The 6146-nt window shown below is 40.5% G+C and overlaps 1 protein-coding gene across 1 annotated transcript in view; it reads left to right on the top strand.

Annotated features, from left to right (window-relative positions):
- The first annotated feature begins 2629 nt into the window (after positions 1–2629).
- LOC109391282 (protein argonaute-4) overlaps positions 2630–6146 on the top strand; it is a 63077-nt gene continuing 59560 nt past the window's right edge. Inside the window, exon 1 of the mRNA XM_019658729.1 lies at positions 2630–2650. The gene's annotated coding sequence lies outside the window, so the exon portion shown is untranslated. The remainder of the gene's footprint in view (positions 2651–6146) is intronic.

Genomic DNA, 6146 nt, shown 5'->3' with positions numbered 1-6146 from the left:
TTAGCATGAAAGTCCCACCTCCTGGGACTCTCCTCAGTCCCAGGCAAACCAGGATAGTTAGTCACCTCATCCACTGGCCTTCTCTTCCAAGTTTCCACCTTTAGCTGGGTTCAGATAAAAGTTCTCTCTCCTCATTTTCACTTCTTCACCTCCTCACCACTTCTCCACCCACTTCTGCCGCCACCAAGAGCCTATCATCCATCCTCTTCACTCACATCTCAGTCTATCCACCTTTCCACCCACTTTACTATTCACTTTTAATTGATGATTCCCAAATATACATCTAGAACATTCCTCCCTCATATTTGGAAGGCTAACATTTATTGAGGGGTTACCCTGTAACAGAGTTGCAGGAATTGTACAACCATTATCTTATTTAGTCTTCAGAGTAACTTTGTAAGGTAAGTAATATTACTGTCTCCATTTTAGCAGATGCGGAAACTAAACCTTTAAAAGGCAGTAACTGGTGGAGCCCGTATTCCCACCCTCTTCAATCCGACTCCAGAGCTCATACTCCTCAGAAAGACCTTGCCTGAGTACCCTCTACATTCTCCCTCCATCCCCTGTTTTGGTTTCCCTGATAACATCACCTCTGCCTAAAATGTTATCTGTTTGTATATTGTTGCCCCAAGAGGTCAAGCACTTTGTTTTTTCTTTAACACCATATCCTCACTATCTAAAATAATCATCCTCAAATTGGAGCGTGCATCAGAATGATCTGAAGGGGTGATAAAAACAGATTGTTGGACCCCACTCCCAGATTTTCTGATTTAGTATGTCTCAGGTGAGGCCCAAGAATGTGCATTTCTAACAAGTTCCCGGGTATTGTTAATGCTGGTAGTATGGAAACCATACTTTGAGAGCCAAGGGCTTAGAACATACCTGGATCATGGTAGAAAAGTCAATCAATACTTGTTGAACTAGTTAATTCAGTCACTTGAAAACTATATTCCTCTTCTTGAACCCCTTCTGGAAGTGAATAAATGAGACAAGACTCCTGCTATTAGCATCTCCAGGACTAATTAGCATTTGCCTCTCTTTAGAGAGCACCTCTTCAGTCCATATTAGTCCGATTTGGACAATGGGTGGAAAGAGTAACCTAGGAAGGGAAAACATTTTATTCTATGTATTAACTTGTGCCAAGCTAAAGAGAGTCTGTATTTGGAATTAGCAATCTGTATTCTCAACTTGGATGAATGGCACCATAATCCATCACTCAGCAATTCAGAAAACGGAGTCACATTGGCTCCTCTCTGTCTCTTGACTCTCAAGTTAATCATCCAACAAGTTCTGTTTATGAAGTTGATAGATGACAATAAGGGAAAGGCCTGGAATGTTCACTTTGCAGAGACAAGCCAGTGCACCTGTCCAGTAAATGTCTTTGTGACCTTGGAGAAGTCATTTAGCATCTCAGAGCCTTGTTTTCTCTATTTGTAAGTAGAAAAAAAATGGATTAGATCATGGTTCTCAAATGGGCTTAATTGGCAGAGCACCTGGAAGTAAGGTACTCAATAGGAAATGTTGGGCTGTTGGAAAAGTCAGGACACATTTTTGCAACAAAAAACAAAAACTACATCATGACTTTTCTGACAACCCACCACTTTGCAGTACTGACACACTTAATCTGGTCATGTAAATTAGTAAACATTTTCACTAGTAGGATCTATCATTATGTTACTCAAAATCAATATAAAAAAAGCAGTTCTGAGATTACATGTCTATGAAAAAATAAGCCATGGGATTTAACATGCTTGGCCCATTCCAAAATTCTTTTTATATTTGCTTGCTGACAAACAAAAGCAGATTCCAAAGGCTTAGGAAAGTTTGGAGAGAAAACATTGATTAAATTGTCTCCAAAACATTGATTAAATTGTATCTTTCAGTTCATCTTCTCTGCAAATTGAGAAAGGCCACCATGTTATATTTTTAGTACTACTATTCCTCTGGAGTAAAGTGTGAGTACTTGCTTTTCTAATACGCTAGGCCGCTGAAGCTTCATTACTGGAGACGCACTGCCACCATGTGGCAGGGCTTGGTCATGTCAGTCCATCTATTAGTCTATATCCTAAAACCATTTTTTTTTTATTATTATTCTGAGTTGTTCAAACTTTCCTTTGGTACAGTGAAATAATTGTATCTCCCAAAATCTGCTTTAAAAAATTTGTACTATAATTCCATGCAGTTATAAAGCTTGTCTTGAAGAGCACCCTGCCTGAAGGCCAGGCCTATTTTTCTTGCTTAATGTACCCGTTGACCTTTAAAAATGGCACAGGACCTGAGTGCTTAATAAATGATTGTGAAATTAATGATTAAAATATCATGGCCTAAAAAACAAAACCAAAAAATACTAGGGCCTTTTACCAGGCGTGACAGCATACACACCATAGGCTTTTTGTATGCAGAAGCTCCTTTACCGCAACTTTTGACAACCTAAAGTACCTATAAAATATTCATCCACTCATTCAACAAACTTTGAGCACCTATATTAAGCCTGTGCTGGACACAGAGACTATTAAGAGAAATAAAACACAGTCTTGTTTTCAGGCTTTCATTGCTGGCTGGAGACAGGCAAGCAAATAAGCTTGTGTAATAGTGGAAGTGTGGACAAGTAGCTGTGAGGCCCTGAGAGAGGGGCAACTGACTGCCTGGGGTAAGTCGGGGAATATGACTCCTGAACTGAATTTCAAAGATAGGTTGGAGTTCTCCAGGCTGCCACGGGAGGAGAAGGCATTCCAGGTATGTGTAGGGGCTTGATAAAGCATGTTGTGTTTGGGGAACTGAAAGTAGGTCAGTATGACTAGAACACAGGGTGTGTATGTGTGTGTGGTAGGGGGTGGGGATGGCTGAAAGTTACACATGGAAGAAAAAGTCTAGAATGCTATGCTTAGAGTTTAGTTTTTAGACAGTATGAACTGGGTAGCAGGGGTGGGGGGGAGAGTTGTTAAGAAGGAGAGCAACGTGGTTAGATATATGTTTGAGAAAGATTATTCTGGTGGCGTCTGAAGGATGGATTGGAAGGGGATTAGACTGGAGGCAGGAAGACCAGTTGTCTACGTGGGAGATTATAAGGACCTGAACTAGGTCAATGATAGTAACAATGGGGAGGAGGAGATGGGCTGGAAAAAAACAGGCAAAATTGACAAGGCTTGTTGTATGACTAACCTTGAGGAACAAGGGACAGTGGAGACAGTGTGACTCGCATGACTCTCAAGTTTCTCGATTGGTAAATTGACGGATTATGGTGCCATTCACCAAAATTGAGAATATAGGTCACGAATTCCAAGTACAAACTCACTTTTGCTTGGTACAAGTTAATATGTAGAACAAAAGTTTGCCACTTCCTAGCTCACGCATGGCCACCCGTTGTTCAAATTGGAGTGTGCTCTCTCTCTCTCTCTCTCTCTCTCTCTCTCTCTCTCAGCTTTTCTGATGACTAAAGAGGTGTTCCCCAGACACAGGCTCATCTCCCCATTCCATTTCCAAACTGCCATCTGTACAGCACCCAGCACCTTAATTCAGTAGCTTTTTGTATTCCATTCATATATTTTCTCTTCAATTTCCTTTTGCTTTCTGGCGCCCTCCCCAGGAAAAATGTATAAAGAGAAATTCCCTGCCCTGCTTTATTCAATTTTTTTCCTCAGGCTTTTTAATTCAATTTTTGTAAAAACCCAAGTGTTTTCATGACCTAACCTTCACCTAAAGCCCTATATAAATTTAACAGCTTGGTGGTGCCCATGGTGTTTATTTAGACATTAGCATCTTTAGGATTTGGTCAATTATATCTCAATCACACATACCTCAACCAGTCTAGGGAGACTCTACTCATATATGTATGTTTAGCAGCAGGGGATTCTATCATTGGACAAAGGGGATGTGCTCTACTCTCACTTTGTATTACATTTTTTTTTAAGATTTTTATTGGGGAATTGGGGGATGGGAACAGTGCTGGGGAATTGGGGGAAGGGGAACAGACAAGTTGCTGTCCTTTTGTTCTTCAGTCTAGTTGTGAAGGATGTTGCTTCACTGGCCCAAGTTGGCACCATCATTGCGCTCTTTTCTGGCGAGGCAGATCAGTCGCCGGCTTCTGGACGGCCGCTCACGGCGGCTGCTGGCCGCTCACGCTGGCTGCTGACCACATACGGTAGCCGATGGCAACCCAGTACCACAGGGGCTGCAGCCTCCGCTGTCACCGGCGACTCATGGCAGCCCAGCCCCAGGTTGATCTGTTGTTCAGCATCTTAGCTGTAGAGGGCAGTGTCACTGGCCCTCATATGTGGAATCCAAACCGGGGCCCTCTGGCGTCCCAAGCCAGTGCTTAACCAACGCGCCACTCGGCCGGCCCTGTATTACATTTTTAATTGATGTTAATGCCTGACCCCTTCAAGACGTGCCAGGTAATTCAATTGTACCTAGAAGGGCAGAATCTTCTAGAAATATAGTAACTCCTTCAAGCACAATTTAGTTAGAAACAGGGAAGGAATACTTCCTAAACAGGAGGTGGTGCTGTATAGATAAAACAACATTGTTCTCACTGTGGACCCAAAGAATGGTTTTACTAGTGGTATTCAATCAGGGGATATATCACAGTTGTCATAATGACCCTGCCTCTACTGGAATTCAGTGGGTAGGGCCAAGGTTGCTAGATGTCAGTGAGAAACACTGAAATAAGCAAAGAGGAAGAGGGAAAGTATTTTAGGCGGGGAAAATGGAACGGGTAAAGGCACAGAGACATGAATGATGGTAAGATTGTTCAACTAGTGACGTCATGATGATGGAACGGAAGGTAGGGGATAAGATGTCAAGGTTGTTGAATTAAATTCAGCTCAGTAAGGACCTACAGAGTGTCTCTTTGGAGCCTGAGCATGTGCTAGATATATAGGATATATAAAGAGAACAAAACAAAGTACCTTTGAGAATAAAACATATGTGCAAATACATAAATTACAAAGCAGGTTTTTATGAGTGCTGTAAGAAAGATAAGAGATCACACACCGGAAGCAAGATTACAGCAGACTTTGAATATGAAGCATGGGACTTTAGACATGATATAATAGTCATTCATTCACTCCACAAACCTTTATTGAGCAGTGTAATAGATTGTTAGAATAATCACAGCTCTCTGTGTCCGCTCCCTTGTTTGGTGTGATTTTGCTACACCTCCCATATAATTCCCAGTCTCTTAAATCTGGGCTGTTCTTGTTACTTGCATTGATCAACAGAATATAATAAAAGTATTATTGTATGTATAGTTTCCAAAGCTAAGCCTTGAAGTATTAGCATAAAACAGACACATACGTAGGTCAGTGGAACAGAATAAAGAGCCCTGAAATAAACCCATGTACGAGTATATAGGGCCAATTAATTTACAACAAAGGAGCTAGGAATATACAATAGGGAAAGAACAGTCTCTTCAATAAATGGTGTTGAGAAAACTGGACAGCTACATGCAAAAAAGTGAAACTGTACCACTATATACCATACCAAAAAATTAACTCAAAATGGGTTGAGACTTGAACATAAGACCCAAAACCATAAAATTCATAGAAGAAATCAGGCAGTAAACTCCTGTACATCAGTCTTAGCAATGCTCTTTGGGATCTGACACCTAAAGCAAAGGCAACAAAATAAAAAATAAACAAGTGCAGCCACTATGGAAAACAGTATGGAGGGTTCTCAAAAAATTAAAAATAAAACTACCATATTATTCAGCAATTCCACTCTGGATAGTTATCTGAAGAAAATGAAAACACTAACTTAAAAGGATATATGTACACCCATGTTCACTGCAGCATTATTTACAATAGCCAAGATATGGAAACAACCTCATTATCCATCAATTGATGAATGGATAAAGAAGATGTGGTATATATGATACATGATACATTTTATATATATATATATATATTCCACACACGGGAATATTATTCTGCCGTAAAAAAGAATGAAGAATGAAATCTTGCCATTTACAACAACAGGATGGACCTTATATTATGCTTGGTGAAATAAGTCAGACAGAGAAAGACAAATACCACATGATTTTTCTTACATATGGAATCTAAAAAACCAACTGAGCTCATAGCTACAAAGAACAGATTGGTGGTTGCTAGAGGAAGAGGATGGAGGGTAGGCAAAATAGGTAAAGGGGA

The sequence above is a fragment of the Hipposideros armiger genome, unplaced genomic scaffold, assembly GCF_001890085.2.
Source record: "Hipposideros armiger isolate ML-2016 unplaced genomic scaffold, ASM189008v1 scaffold_10, whole genome shotgun sequence".
Taxonomy (NCBI): Eukaryota; Metazoa; Chordata; class Mammalia; order Chiroptera; family Hipposideridae; genus Hipposideros; species Hipposideros armiger.
The sequence above is the reverse complement of the archived record's forward strand: the minus strand, read 5'-3'. Positions and strand labels throughout refer to the sequence as shown.